Source organism: Tyto alba, unplaced genomic scaffold (assembly GCF_018691265.1).
Source record: "Tyto alba isolate M040663 unplaced genomic scaffold, T.alba_DEE_v4.0 Super-Scaffold_10, whole genome shotgun sequence".
In the NCBI taxonomy this organism is placed as follows: Eukaryota; Metazoa; Chordata; class Aves; order Strigiformes; family Tytonidae; genus Tyto; species Tyto alba.
This window is the reverse complement of record NW_024881262.1, coordinates 17,752,442-17,768,368: the sequence shown is the minus strand read 5'-3', so window position 1 is coordinate 17,768,368 and position 15,927 is coordinate 17,752,442. Positions and strand designations below refer to the sequence as shown.

The following is a 15,927-nucleotide window of genomic DNA, read 5'->3' as shown; positions in this document are numbered from 1 at the left end:
GTGAGACCGCAGAGACCGGCCCCCGTCTCTGCCCGCCCCTTCCAGTGGCCGCCCTGCCATTGGCCGCTGGCGCTGCCCATCCGCTCGCCCCGCCCCGCCGGCGGCAGGTGGCGGCGGGCCCCGGTGGGTGGCGCGGCACTGCGGGAGGCGGCAGCCGCGGCGGGCGGGCAAGTACCGGGCGGGCGGAGCGGCGGGGCTCGGTTCTTCCCGACCCGGGACGGCGGGGGCGAGTGCCACTCGCTCCGCTGGTGGGAGGGCGTGTGCTGGCAGGGGTGGGGGAGTTTGGTGACCACTGGCTTAACGCTCCGCGCTGCTGGTAGCGGTGAGGGGGTTACTTAAACAGCTCCTAAAACATTGCTGTTATTTATTTATTTACTTACTTACTTTATTGTATGTTGCTTTCTGTGTTCTTTTGAGGGAGTGAGCGTGTTTAAATGCATAAAGTACGAAAGGTTTTGAGGGGAAAAAACCCCGACAGGCTATTTAGGCACCGTACTCTGTGTGGAGAGTTCGGTGCCGCGTTACGCGGGCGGGGGGGGTGTGTGTGTGTGTGTGTGTTAGCGGTGCGCGGCGACCCACGCGTGGGCCCTGCTCATGTAGCAAGTCCGCAGGACTTCAGAGTGTAAAAGGATAAAGTAAGGGGGATTATGTTTATGTAGGAGTGGAAGGGAGAGTATGTGAGGGGAATTGAAGTTTGAGCTTGGTGTTGCGGATTAGGAGGCGCAGCTCTTTCCTTATGCTTGTGAACTTTGCGTTGTTTCTGGGCTGAAATAAAATCCTCTCTGAGGCTTCTAATTCTGTTGCTTGTTTCCACTGTGCTAGGGCTCTGTCTATTGCATGTAAAACAGTGTGTGCATATGCGTATTGTAATTACTGATTCGCTTCAGATGGATGCTTTTGGGGAACCTGCTACTAATTTTTCATTCATAGATGGTTATTTTTGTCCCACAAAATATATGTATGCAATTTTATTAAAAATGCTGTTGACCTTTCAAAGATTGGTAATATGGGAAGGACCTGAAATACTTTCAGAAACTCTACAGAACATAACTGGGTTTTATCTTAGTTTGCTTTTCAACACATTGCAATGTTTTTTGAAAGCTGACTTTATAAAAAGTCGTTCCAAGAGAGAAAGCAGAAACCGTATAGCTTTGCATGTTTTGTTAAGTAGAATTTTAATGGTCCAGGAAGACCAATTACATCTGGGTTTTGTTATCAGTGGTGGTTTTGAACACAGTTTTGTACACAATTTAAATTTTTAAAAAACTATTTATTGTGAAAACAACATTCTGAGTGTAAACTTGCAAGCCTGGGCCAACAGTCACACCAAGAAAGGTGTAAATTGCATTACTTGCTAATTTGATGCAGAGTTAAAATTCCTGTGTCATCCCTGAAACTTAAGAAATATCAAGATACCTGTTGAGATTTTAGGAGAGTTTGAGCCAGTTGTATTGTTCTGTAGCTTTCAGTTCTAAGAAATATAAGTTCATTGAATCACAGGGTGATTCTTTGATGGGAAAGCATAAGTGGGGCACACAATGTGCTTAATGAAAGAAAGTGCTTTTGCCTCGAAGTCTCCTGAGTCAACAGTGTGATCATATTTATAGATGTATTGTAGAAGTGCTTTTATTTGTCATAGGTAGAATGCTGTATAAATCTGTGGTGCTTTCTCTTTAAGCATTTCCCAAGCATGTAATTCAGACTTTTTCTTTTTTGTTTTAAGTAATTGTAGCAATTCACTAAAGAGACATCTGCTGCTCCCCATTCTTCACTGGAAGTGAAGTTAGGAGACTTTTTTCCCTTCCTGGTTGCAAAGCCACGTCTACTGCTATCTGACCACATCAAGTTCTTCTTACTAACGTGATCTTATAAGACTCTACATAAGACTGTCCATAATAACAACTTCACTGTGCTGCAAGGATGTAAGAAGTCTTCTAGATGCTCCCCATAAAAACATTTTTATGGCCACTTACAAAACCTAGCAGTCCCCAAACCCTTTAAAGAAACGCCAAGTGAAACACCTGACTTTGTTTCTTGCTGTTCACGAACACATGATAAGCAGCTCAATAAACTCTTAATTCATATTCTTATTTCTTCTTTATCCCATTATTTTACACTTCTATGTCTCTTGACCATCAGGAGGAGGAGCAGGTGTATTATCTAGCTGCAGAGAGTGACTAATTACTAATGAAAATATTGTGCCTTGAGACTGTTCTGTATTTTCTCCTCCAATCCAGCATTCGTATTGGTGAAATAAATCTTAAATGTTCATAGCTTGTAGAGCTCAGGGGAAGGTTCATGTAGACAGGTAGAGCTAATTATCAAATCCAGTGTATGTGGCACTACCAAGATTTCTGCTGAAGCTGATGTCACCTTTTTTCTTTTTTTTCTTTTCCCTGTTTGGGCAGTCCTCTTGCATTATCTTCCACACCCTGGACTATCTTCTTTGGCCTTCATTGCTTCTTTACCACACACCTCTGCAGGTTAACGTAATTGTTTTAAGACACTGAGTAACTTTGCCTTGGACCAGCAGGTCCTGGGGCACAAGAGCATGTTGACTGTGCTTTTATTCTCTTTGTTGTTTCTTAATTCTGAGGTAGAATTACTGTTCTTCTTAAGGCTCATCTGCTCTGTGGATATATGTGAGATGTTCCCCTGTGTGGTTAGTGTGACTCGAATGAAACCTCAGCTGTCTCTTGCAGGTAGACACAAGTGATTATACTAAGACATTTAAATGCACGTGTGTATTCCTTGATGCCGTCATGAACTGTGAAATATGAACATTATACAGACTGATCTGGTGGTCGGAGGAAATGCAGCCAAGATTTTGTGGGGAGGTCCTCTGAACTGTACTAAGTAATTTCATGTAATATCAAGGTGTGCTTATGGTTTATCGTTTGCATGGTTGGTGTAATAACACCTGATTGTATGATTACTTGAAGACTAATTTCCATATATAGTCATGCAGGTGGTTGTCATTGTAGTTACCTGACCTTTGAACACATTGCATTGTTCCTGTACACTGTAAAAACATATATTCCGATATGCTCTGTTTTTATCTATGCCTGTGTTGCTTAGTGTCCCTTCACTCTAGCTAAGTTGACTGATTAAAACTATATCTCATCCTGAATATTGGTTTAATGATTTTAAAAAAAAAAAAAAAAAAAAAAAAAAGTGAAAAATTGAAACAGTAAATGCTGGTAAGGACAGCAGGCAAGCCAGAACCCTAAAAGCAGAATATGTACATCCAACCACTAAGCAAAAACTAACAAGTAAATGAAGAAACAAAGTGAGGAAATAAAATATATAACATTAAAACCTGCTTTTCTCATGTCTTTTATTTCTGAATGTAATCTAGACATGTTGTAGTCTTGCAAGCGTTTATCCCCGTTTTTTATGTGAATAAGCCTGCTTAGATGCTTAAGACTGTTGACGTTAAATTAAGCAATTGAGTAATTTGGAGATAGCACATTAGATGATACATTCTTTTGGAACCTGGCATTCTTATTTATATAGCAGCAATGATTATTTTTGGCTTATCTCCAACTTGTTTCTTGCTTTCCAGTATTTCTAGGAAAGTATTATTCTTGAGGCTAGGAACTGTGGAGGAAACTCACAGAAATGTATTTACTACCAGGATCAGTGTTATAACATCAAGACCTTTTGAGTTGATAATTTTTGAATGAGAGTTAAGATGCTGGAAACTAATTCCCTAAGGCAAAATTTACAGAATCTTAAATGCTGGTTTTAAAAATTAAAAACCAGACAACTAAAGAATTTAACTGTCATAATGATTTAATGGAAGGAATTTTTCCATGGTTTAATTTGCTCTGGAAATTACTTTTTTTTAAAAAAAACTTGTAGCAAAAGTGATGCTTAAATACATTAATAAAGTGGAAAACTCTGTAGTTGTCATGGTAGGAGAAAATTGTGCGGTGTTTTAATTTAAAATGTCATGTAAACTACGCTTGAAAATTCTGGTTCTTGTAATTACACAGGTTCTTTTATTAAAATATTTCTTCAATGAAAATCTGAATAACTGCTAGCTACAATTTTCATAGTGGAAAAATGTTGTACAAAAAGTGAGGAGAAATAATTTTCCGTCTCTTTCTGTGTTCCATACTGATTAAGACTAGAGTAGAGTTTATGCATGGGAATACTGATAAACATTCTGCTAAATACCAATTTTCCCTGTTGAATGGCTTACTATAGAAACTAATGCAATGGAGGAGGGAGAAAGGGGATTCGTGGTTTTTGTCATTTTATCGCCTCTTTTTTACAAGTCAAATTAAACCTATTTATGTTGGAACCTGTTCATTACCTTTTGGAGACGCATATGTTCCTGAATGCGTGTTTTCCCAGTATTTGAAGCTTTCATTACTCTATGAGATTTGTATCTATGGAATAGGCACCACCTTAACAGCATGTAATATGGAAACACCTAAACTAAAAAGATTGTACCTTCACGTTTTATACTTCATGTAAAGTCTGAGTGTAATGTTTAGTTGCTGCCCTTCTTGTTGCAGTAATTAATAAAATATTTTCATAACATTCACCATAACGTGTGAAATACTTCACATTCATGATAACTGCTGCCATAAAAACTCCCAAAATCACAGGAGTACTGACAAATCAAAAGATCTGTTCCTAGCAAACTGAATTATTACTGGAGAAGGCTCCACTGTACTGTGCCAGACAATAGGAGAACAATAAATTGTAAATCTAGTGCTAGCAAAAGATACCTAGCTGAGCAATTGCAAATGCTTTTCAATCTAAAACCTGTGTTTAAAAATCTTCTGTGTGAGATGTTATTTCACTGGCTCATTTCAGCCATGACGTTCATTGTGCTAAGAGTTGACTAGTGCTCATGTTGTGATATGCAAAAGGATATTAATGATGAAAATAAGAACTGGCATTAGTCAGCTCAATATGGATCAGGAGTTCCAGGTTACCAATAGAACCAGTTCTGCATTATAGTCATGTAATCCCACTTTATTAAGGAGTTCTTAAGCATCAGCATTGCTACACCCTTAACAGGCTGCAAAATGAAATGATAATGGTGACTTCTCTATTCTCTAGTGTATTATGTTTGTGATCAAATTACTAATTACATGATTTCAGCTTTGATTCAGCTGGTCACATGCAGGAAACACTAAATGTCAGTCATGACCTTATTATATACAGAATGATTTGTTTTGTAAATTACTTGATGAATTTCTAGATTTTTATGTGGAGGTGTGTACTTAGTTACTGCTATTACATTCAGGTGTCCAAGGAGAATAAAGGTAATACATCACAATAGCTCATCAGTGAGTCTGGTATTGCTAAACCTCAGAAATGAATTATGCATAAAGCAGACTGTGTGCTTCTATATGCATGCTTTTGGTGGGAAAAAGATTATCAACACACTTTCAGGGCTCTCTTGCAGATGTTTCCCTAATAATAATAAGCACTAGCAAAAAAAAATAATGGTGGATCCAGTATTACCCACTTCAATTCACTTAGGGTATTCATCCTTTCATCTTGATAATAATCCTTGGTAGAATGGACTGATTAAAAACATTGACATGTAGAAAAGCTGAAATATTAGGCTGTATGTTATCAGTGAGATTATATTTACTCAAATGCTAATTTAAATTATTTGGCTCAGTGTGAGCTAAAGGAACTAGCTGTTTCTTTTCAAACCAGATGTTCCCTGATAGGTTTTTCTTCTCCACAATTTTTTTCTGTTTGGAGCATTTTTCTCTTGCTGATTTATCAAGCTCTTCTTCTAGCTCTACCTCTCCTTTTTTCCCATTTTGTTGCCACATGCCCTACCATTTCAATTTGCACTGGTTTATCCCGTTATGATAAAGGAAAACTAGTTTCAGTTCTTTCTTATCCTAAAAGTAAGTCAGTATAAAGTGGTATGGAATTCTTGTTTTCTGTTGAGCTGAGCATTTTACTTCTGTGACATTTCTAGTTCTTCCAAGCTTGATCTATAAAATCAAGATATATTTAATTGAAACCATTGTGGATTTCACCAGTGATAAGTCTGGCATCAGGACTTGACTGATTCTAAATCTTTGTTTTTTACCCCTTCAGGTAACATAAGTTCAGTGAGAAAACAAATTCGTAACTGAATATAAAGATGTGTTTTGCTTTACTCGTCATCACCTATACTAGCCACTTAATTGTTTGGGATGGAATATTTTTCACATCCTAAATTAGCAAAATGTTATAGTACATTAATAAAATTAAATCTTATCAATAATTCTGTCAATTTGAAAGAGAGTTACCATGTGCTTAGAGTTGCATCCACAGATAAATACTTCACTAGTTAAAGGCCTACTGGACAAATTCTTCTAAAAGCTGGAAGCTTGTTTGTCTAAATCACTGATATTTATGTATCTTCTATCTCTCCAAAAGGATTTCATTATTCTGCTATTACTGTGTGTATCCAGATAGGTGTTGCTAAACATACATGGAAAATACGTATCCTCTGTAAGCTACAGTGTTGGAGAACTCTGTAATGTTTTGAATAAAGTAAAATACAATTTTATCAGCATTAAGGAAAATGCACATGTGGGTATGCCATTGCAAAGTGGAAGTTTATATTGTGTATATGATAATTACTCCAACTTCTTTTTTACTTTAGTCATTCTAATAAAATTAAGCCTGGCAAAATTTCAGTTGCCTCTTGCAGTTTGGAAGTGCTGTATTTGTGAGGGTGATTGAAACAGCTACTGGGGCAGCCATGTTGGGCTTTTTATTAAAGTTCTGTCTGACTGACTGCCTTGGGGAGAGTAAAAATTATGAAATGATCTATAGTAATAGAAGCACATACTTCTGTTGCATTCTAAAATTTCTGCATGCTTTTCCTCCTGAATTATTTTTTGTGATGGTTAATCTATAGAACAAACTCTTCTGCCATGTCGTTTAAGCTACAGTTCTGCTTTTTACTAAGTAAATTAAGATCAAGGCATGTAAACTCAATAGGATTAATCCATATCAGTCTTCCTCAACCAAATAAGCATATGATGGATAAGTAATTGGGTGCTACTATACTCTCTGTGCTACCTAAGTGCTTTATTAAGATGTCACTGCAGTGGTATTGCTTTCAGCTGGACTCTTCAACCGGAGGGAGATAGACCAGTAATAATAGGAAAGCTTGTCCCTCCTATTTGATTGAAAAGACAAAAGATAAGCATAGTGTTGGCTTGGTAATTGTTAGTAATAGAACAATAAATATTTGTGCTGTGTTTAGAAATGTAAAAACAGGGATTTAAATATAGGTTACTGTTTAATGCCCAAGAGCATTAGTGAATAAACTCTCCAGTATTAATTGTTACTGTGTAAAGTGACAGTAAACAATATGACAGGGTTATTCAGTTTTTGTGAAGATCAGTGGAAGGAGGATGATCCCCTTGGTGCAGACTTGTAGCTAACTTAAAATTCAAAATGTTTGCTTAGTTAGTTAAAATATTATGTGAAGTAAAACATGTATCTTGTAAGATCTCCCCCAGAGACATATTTTGCCCATGTAAAAGAGATGACTTACTAACAATCTGATTTATCTGATAGTTGATCATTTTATAATAAGAGGCAGTTTTTAGCTACATAATTCGTTTGCTGAATATGTAGAAGTCTGCTTTCAAATTCCTAACAAGGGTTATGATGGTGTACATATGGTGTAAAGAATACCAATGGTGTAAGAAATATTTTACTTTGGAAGTATCATGATTTGGAAAGACTTTGGACTGTTATTTGGCAGTTCTGGAAGACTGTAGCATTTACTGCAGGCTATGAGAGAGCTAATAATTGTCACATTACTGTGGGGTATTCTAAAATGGCTAACACTAAGCAAATGTAAATACATATTAAATTTAAGAATGCTCAGAATTCATGTATAACTAAGCAGAAAGACTCCTTACAAAGGTAGTCTGCGTGACCAGCTTACAGGATTTTCTGTGTAGTAAGTGTTGTGTCTTATAGTTACTGGACTGTAGATAACTGTATAAGCATATCTTTCTCACTTTATGGGACTTCATTAATTTTAAAGCAACAAATACTTTTTTTAACTCTAATTTTTAGGTTTGTAAGGGTTGTTACTAGCCTAGCACTATTTTGTCAGATGACTGTTTTTATGATACTTGAAAAAAGGAAACAAAATTTCCAGTTAATAAAATCATGCACATTTCTATGGATTGTTTTGCAGCAGATGAATAAAAGGTTAGATATTTATTGTTTTAGAAGTGCCTGGCTATATTTTAGATTTGTACTCATATTTTTTAAAACTCTGTATTTTTTCTCATAGTTGCAATATATGATTTAAAGGGTTAAGGATGTCTGTTTATGTTGCCAGCTCAAACTATGTTAAAAAAAAAAAAAAATCAAAGCATTTGTCCAGATCAAAGACTTTAAGAAAGTTTTTTTTTTTAATTTTGATTTCTGGTATTTGTAAGAAAGATGTAAAAGTTTTCACCTAAGCATCAGAAGCAGCTTTATATTCTTAAATGAAAGCTGTCTCCTAATCATATGAATCCTAAGGATGAGGTTTTGAATAATTTATTTACAAAACATTTGCTCAGGAATTGCTTTATTTTTCCTCTAAAATATGATTAAAAATGATGGTTGGTAACAACTGTAGATGTTTTCTTCTGGCCTATTTACCAAGGGCGACAGTGCCAGCAAGTGAATTTCACATGTGCGCCCCAGATAGTCTTCTAGTTTAGAAGCTACAAACAATACTTTATTTAGTTACTCAGATTTACTAATGTGCTCCTTTTATTTTCAACACTTTAGCAAACATAGCTCTTTAAGGCTACAAGCTGGCAAATGGGTAGCACCTGCATCTGTGGACTCGGCAGAGACTTGATGGTTTTGAAATGCTGCCAGTTGCTTTTGCTGAGTGTTGTAGAAGACCCTCCTCTTTCATCTAGCTTGACCAATGAAAAAAGAAAAGCAAAAATAACCTATGAATTTTCCATGACAGAAAATCCTGGCTTGCTTGCAGTATAGTAGCTGATCAGTCTAATCTTCTAATAATCTTTTGAACCATGTAGAGTTGAACAAGGAATTAACAGGTGACAGATGGCCATATTGCCATTTCATAATTAATGAAAAGTGAAAAATACTCTGGCAACACACATCTATTTGATACTACTTAGTAATAGCAGATAGAATATGAAGAATATGTGCATGTAAATTGAATTGCTGAGGGCAGGAGAATGAATGTGCATTTCTATTGTTACTCTTAATGATCTTCACATGATTAACTTATGGGGTGACCTTAAAGCTAAATTAATTAGTAAGAGTTAGCCTGTGCTCCTCTGCTGGAGTTTTAGTACTTGTAGCAAGCTGAAGTTTCCTACTTCAGACTACCAGAGAGCAGGCACATGGAAAGATAAAGGCACTAGTTTTCTGGAGTGTTGCAGTTGTGCTGTTTTAATATCTTCTTCCCCTTGTTCCTTTTAGGCTGTTTATTCACCGATAGCTTTGTTCATAGTTTTGCTTTTTAAGTTACATTCTAACTAAAAGTTATTTTCACAGTTGGAGAAGGGGAAAAGGGATCATAATGTTCCATTTACCTTAAGAAAAAGATACTTTCCAGAAGTTGTGTGCCATAGAAGGATAAATTACTTAGCAAAGAACAGAGTACAGTATGTCCTATCTCTCAAGCAGCACCGAATCTGGAAGAAACAGAGGCTTGGGATCAAAACTGGTGGCCTTGCAAAAAATGTTGTAAAAATATCATTGATGTTGTAACAGATTAAACAGAGGAGAGTACACTTTGACTGTAGTAGGTGCAATGCAGAATCCAGCAAACTGAAGAACTGTGAAGCTCAAAACATGAAATTATAATTTGCTGATAGCAGCAGCAGAATTTTGGCTGTGAGATTGGTAATAACAGTCGCTGGGCTAGAAGCTGGTAGATAGTGAAGAGCTGTGCTATTTGTTGTATTTTAATGTTTCTGATTACTTTTGCTTCCTTACTGTAAAAACTCAGGAGGAGATAACATTGCAACTATTTGACTTTAGTAGCCCTATCACTTCTAGAAACATTTTATTTAAATTGTAGTTTAGAGACAGAGCAGAAGGTGGTGAGTCACTGACTTCTACAATATCATCAGTTCTCATAACTTGACTGACCTTTCTACAAAAATTGAAGATGTTCTCAAAAATCACAGTTTGTGGAGTTGAGAAATTATGTGAGAATCTGTTCAATTTTAAAACAAATTTCTAGTCCTTCCAGTTAGACAGAAAAGCTTGAAAAATTTATCTGAGAACAGGAGACTGATGTCATTCCAAATGAGTAACTTTAAAACAATTTGCCATTTCATATTTTTTTCAATTGGTTAGGGTCTGACTTGTGACTGTTTTAGGAAAGTTGGGGTAATGACTACTGCTTCTGGTTACTTTTCTGTTTAGTAATTAACTAGCAGTGCTGTAGTTCAATGAAGTAGTAGGAGAATAATTAAAGCATAACCCCCAAGTTGTGAATCTTATTTGTAGAGTGCTGGGACATCCAGAAAAGCCCCTCTGTGAAATGAGGGTGCTGTCAACACATCATGAACTCTGAGCATCAGTTTTGCTGTGTGCACAGACAAAAACGTCTTATTCTTTGAATAAGAATTTCAGAATTTGTTTCCTAATTAAGATATATATCAGAGAACATTTATATGGGAATTTCCTATTAAAATAATGCAATTTTTATTTATTGTTGTGCTTGCATGCTAACAAAAGTTGTATGTGCATAAACCTAGACAAAGAAAGATTAAGTGTCGTTTGCTGGTGTGTCTTTTAACTCACTCCCTTTTGCTGTTGTAAACTTGATATGTAATGTCAGCCTAGGCACAAAATGAATTGAGGATGGAGTGCCTGAATGAACTTGCTTTTATTAGTGTAGCCTTTCCATTTATATTTTAATGTGGTTTGCTTTAATGAAATGTCATAGAGAAACCAAGTTTGGACTTAAACTGCTGTGATTCTTTGACCTTAGTAGGTATTCATCTTGCCACAATTTCTGGGTTTGGCACCCTGTGCTATGGCGGCTGTGGTGTTGGTTCAGCCCTTAATTTTTCCTTGCTTTTAGTGACAGCATCTGAGGCACCGGCTTCTAGTGCTAATTGGAAAGCATGATCCTTGCCAACTCCGGCCTTGCAGAACCAGTGCATTTGCCTGGTCACTGCGTGGATGCATTCAGAAGTGATACACAAGCTAAGATCTTCATAGGGGTAAAGGTGATGGATATGGGGACAAGGTAGGTGAGGCAAAGGTAGCCTTGTAGAATAGGAAGAGCAGAAGAGGTGCTGTTCAAGGCTCAGTCAAATGCAGCCACAAAGATCACATGTATTACCATTCTAGTGGTTTCTACAAATGTACATTTTCCAGTAGGCCAGAGGAGAAACTTGTTCTAGGGTTTGCTCAATAAGGGAAGGTCTTCTGCATGATCTCGTGTCTCCCATGGGAATTCCCTAGTTCTGCTTCTCTTGTCACTCATTTTGCCTATTCTTTCCTGTCCTTGTGTGCCACTAACAGCATGTTGATTTTATTGCTGGATGCAAGGGTTTCTTATTGTAAAACCAAAATGTTAGCAAGTGTGTCTGTGACTTCCTGTGTGTGTAATAAACTATGGAGCTGAGACCTTGAGGAACCTAGTGTTTACACTAACACTTGTATTTCTATGGAAGCACTAAACAAGAGCTGCTTCTGTCTGTCTTGGAAGGAATATCATTGCAGTTGCATTGTACTGGAGTTATTTGTTTCTAAAGTTTTTCACTAATTTGTTTATGGCATGATTATTACAGATGATGAAAATCCACAAATTCAGCTGACTCCAGTTGAAGTTGCTGGAATATCACTGAAAAACCTGCCCTTAATAAGAAGTCTGGTACCTTTGTTGTAGTAGCATCTGATAAGGTGCACTGTGAGCCTCTGGAAGATGTTTTGTACCAGAATGCAAAAGTAACTCATCTACTTTAGACCAAATGTGGGGCTTGATTAGGGTGTTTCTGAGCTGAACTGCTGTAGGTTGGTGGCACGTCTTCCTAGCTGAACTCTTATGGGCATTTAAAGCTGTGTGCATTTAGCTCTGCCTCCAGGCTGTTTCCTTGCAAGTAGTAGGCTCAGACTTCTTTAAAGGGCATAATAGGACCATCCTTTCCTACTGTAGAGTGTAGCAACTCTATTCTGGTTTATTCTATTTCATTTCTGTAAGTTACTTTTATTCACAAGGAGTTGTGAAAACACTTTTTAGTGGGAATGGTCTCATATTAGTGGACAGTTGGTATGTTTATGTTAAACATTAAGTCCTTATGCCTTTTGTGTTCATTTTCCTGATTAAATATTTATGTTGCTGAGGAATGAAACAAATATATTAAGCTGGTCATGAAAGATGACGAAATAGTATAAAAGGTAATTAAGATTTACAGTTTGAGTGTATTCAGTTTCCTGCTGTGTTTTCATTTTCCTTATGTGTCTGCACTTCTCTTGACAGTACTCGAATAGCATGTGCCAGCTGTGATTGACCCTTCACCAAGGCAAAGGTTGTGCATAATAAAACCAAGAGCGAGTGACACTAGCAGATTCACTATATCCAACCTTTACTTTGGATCAGAGTTCTTTGAATGTAACCATGTTAGAGATTCTGTAGGGAAACATTATTTTTGAGTCCCTCAATTTGTTGCTTATTATGACACAACTGTTTAGTATTTTATATTGTATACGTTGATTCTGTACTCTAATTTATTGGAAAGCTACTACGTTATATTTAAATTATATAAAATATGCATACAGTTCAGAATACTTAATCTTACTTGATGAAAACTTCAAAATGTAAAGCCCATCTCAGCACTGGCATGATTTTGCTTCAGATTAAGGGGTATATTGTTTTTGCAGACAATCTGATTTAGTATTCTGAAAAACACAAGTGTGGTCTCTTATCAAGAGATCCATGAGAAAAATCTTGTTTCTGTATTTCTAGTACTGATTTGCTTGATATTCTCAAGTCCTAAAGTAAAGCTACTTGTTGCATGGAAGCAGCTTTGTGCATGACATTTTTCCTCTGGAAATGGTTTGCTAACAGGTAGGGAGCCTAGAACATACAGTACTGGAGAAATACACACATTTAATTTCCTTGCTGTTCTGTGTTACTTGCAAAAGTGATCTAACCACAACTAGTGTGTTATGAATGACTATATTTATAAACATCAGAAAATACAGTTAGAAAGCAGTAACTCATAAGCACAGCTGTGCACGGCAAGTGGTATTGACTTGTATCACCTCAGCATTGCAGTTGCACAGAAAATAACACTATTTTGGATTTGCTCTTGATGACACGCTCATTAATGCCACAGCTTGTTGTATTAAAGCAAATGAGATGAGGAGAAGTGGAGCAGTGGCCTGTAACCTGTTGTGGGACTTGGGAAGTGAACTCCAGTCTTCCTACTTTCCCCTTGGGCTTTGGGCCTGAAGGGGAAGGTGCTGTGCCTTCTCTTGGCAGCTGCAAGGAGCAAGTGCAGGGGTGAATTCTTGCATACCACCTGTTGTTTTAGACTATAGCATGCATAGTGCAAATGAAATGGAAGAGTAGAGCCTCAAAGAATCCCTGACATAACAGATTAAAGCAGGAATTTTAAGAGTTTTATAAATCAGGCAACATCTGGGTTAATGTTATATGAGCAGATGTTGCTTTGTCTGTGGATATGGGGTAGACAGATTTCACATCCCTGTTCCAGAACAGGAGGTAAAACAATCCCAGCTCTGTGCTGGAGGCAGGTAAAACTTGTAGAACTCTAAAGAGAATAACTAATTAACCAAACCAAAACAGGTAAGGTATGGTCTGAGATAATCAGTTCGGGCAAATTCAGCCCAAAGTGTTGATGTAGCTAAACTCTAAAGAGGTTAGGTTTGCAAAATATTTCAGGAAAGGTACTTCTATGAACTCTGCATGCAATAACAATTTTTCAGAATTACTTTACTAGAAGTGGTGCTTCTGGCATAGATAAGGTTTCCATTGATGTTTTTTATTTGGAGTACTGAATGCAACAATACAAAGCACAGGCAGTCTGAGGTCCTCTTGAATGATGCATGTGAAGGAAACTACATGAAACTGATACTGTTGATGAATTTGCATGGCTATTCTGTATACTTGGCAGCCAAAGGAAGCTGCAGTAATTTTGTTTGGATGAAAAGGTATCTTTCTGAAGTAAACATGTATCTGCTTTATAATAGAACTGCTTTTCATCCTGATTTAAGCGTCATGAAATTATTCTGTACTTATAGTAAGTGAAGTCAGATCAGGTCTGTGACCAGTCAAAGAGTTAGGTACCTCAGCTTACTGTTTTACTGTTTGTTCTTGAGTCACCCATATTTATCTTAAAAGCATAGCGGAAAACGTTGATTTTATTATTCACCAGAGTTTCTGTACTATGTTGAATAAATTCCTATAGAGTGAATAATTGACTGTTCCTATAGAGTGAATATTACAGTGTAAATCTAGTTCTTACATAAGATATATATTTTATGGGCACAAAATTTATCACTCTAGCTGGTTTGACAGATAGCTGCTTAGTCTTCCTCTAGCAAAGATCAGTGCATATGGTTTTGGAAGAAGTTTAGAAACCCCCAGTTTTTCCCTCTTAAATTGTCCCTTGTTCACTGCATAATGCTGTACTTAGAAGACTGAGGAAAATTCTATGCGTAATCAGTTTATATGCTGAAGCATGACATATCTTCATTGTTACCCCCTAACTTGTAGTAATTAAATACTTCTGATGGTCAAAACTATCCAGGCATGTTTATAAGCCCAGGCTGAGAAACATACTCTCTGATTCTTTCAGGCAGTGAAGCTTCAGACTGAATGTATGATATTTAACACTTTCTATTTGATCCTACTCTGTTAATAACTGTACCTGATACCATAATTATACCCTGCCTCTTTCAAAAATGAGCAGTGTGCTTCAACAGTTGTAATATTTTTTTTTAATATATATATATACACACACACAAGCATATATATTTATATAGATAAATACTTTGACCTTTTGGTGCTCTCTTGTTTTAAAGGCTTACAAACATGCTCTTCGGTGCATTGGGAGTGGATCTATTTTTGTATCTTTCTTTATAAGACCAAGTGCTCATCATTCTACAGGTGCACTAGGTTATTCCTTTCTACATTTAGAGGACTGGCCACACCTGCAATCCTGCATTTTCTTTTGGTCCATGCTATACAAAAACAATGTGGGCAGGCTGGAGAGGGTCCAGAGGAGGGCCACAAAGATGGTCAAAGGATTGGGAAGCCTGTCCTATGAGGAAAGGCTGAGAGAATTGTTTTTATTCAGTCTTCAGAAGAGAAGGCTTAGGGGGAGACATTATCACCATGTTCCACTATTTAAAGGGTAGCTACAAAGAAAATGGAGACTCCCTTTTTACAAGGAGTCATGTGGAAATGACCAGGGGTAATGGTTACTCCTGGGGAGATTCTGACTGGGCACAAGAGGCAAATTTTTCACAATGAGAACAATCAGCCATTGGAATAATCTCCCCAGAGATGTGGTGGATTCCCCAACATTGGAGACTTTTCACATTCAGCTGGACAGGATGCTGAGCCAGCTTGTTTAGATTGTGCTTTTGCCAAGAAAGGTTGGAGCCAGTGATCCTTGAGGTCCCTTTCAACCTGGTATTCTATGACTGTAGTCAAGACTTCTTTCACTTTGGATATCTCTCTTATTAATGTCTCCTGCAGCTTTTTCACTGATATGGGACAGATAAGCTATCTTTTCGTATCCTATACCAGTGTAAACTATAATAATAAAAAAATTATGAAGTCACTGAACCCTATTGATTTTTCATTTTGTCATAAAGATTAAAACATTTATCACAATAAGATAGAGTTAATCTCTAAATTTTTTTTATAAAGTGAATCTCCACTGGTGTGTTATTACA

At 37.1% G+C, this 15,927-nt stretch overlaps 1 protein-coding gene across 3 annotated transcripts in view; it reads left to right on the top strand.

Moving 5' to 3' along the window:
- The first annotated feature begins 117 nt into the window (after nt 1-117).
- Nucleotides 118-15,927, top strand: part of PLS1 (plastin 1) — a 47,456-nt gene continuing 31,646 nt past the window's right edge. Inside the window, exon 1 of one of the 3 annotated variants that reach the window (XM_042797870.1) lies at nt 118-167. The gene's annotated coding sequence lies outside the window, so the exon portion shown is untranslated. Of the gene's footprint in view, nt 172-15,927 lie in introns of all 3 variants that reach the window. The other 2 variants (XM_042797866.1, XM_042797860.1) reach the window with 2 other exon arrangements.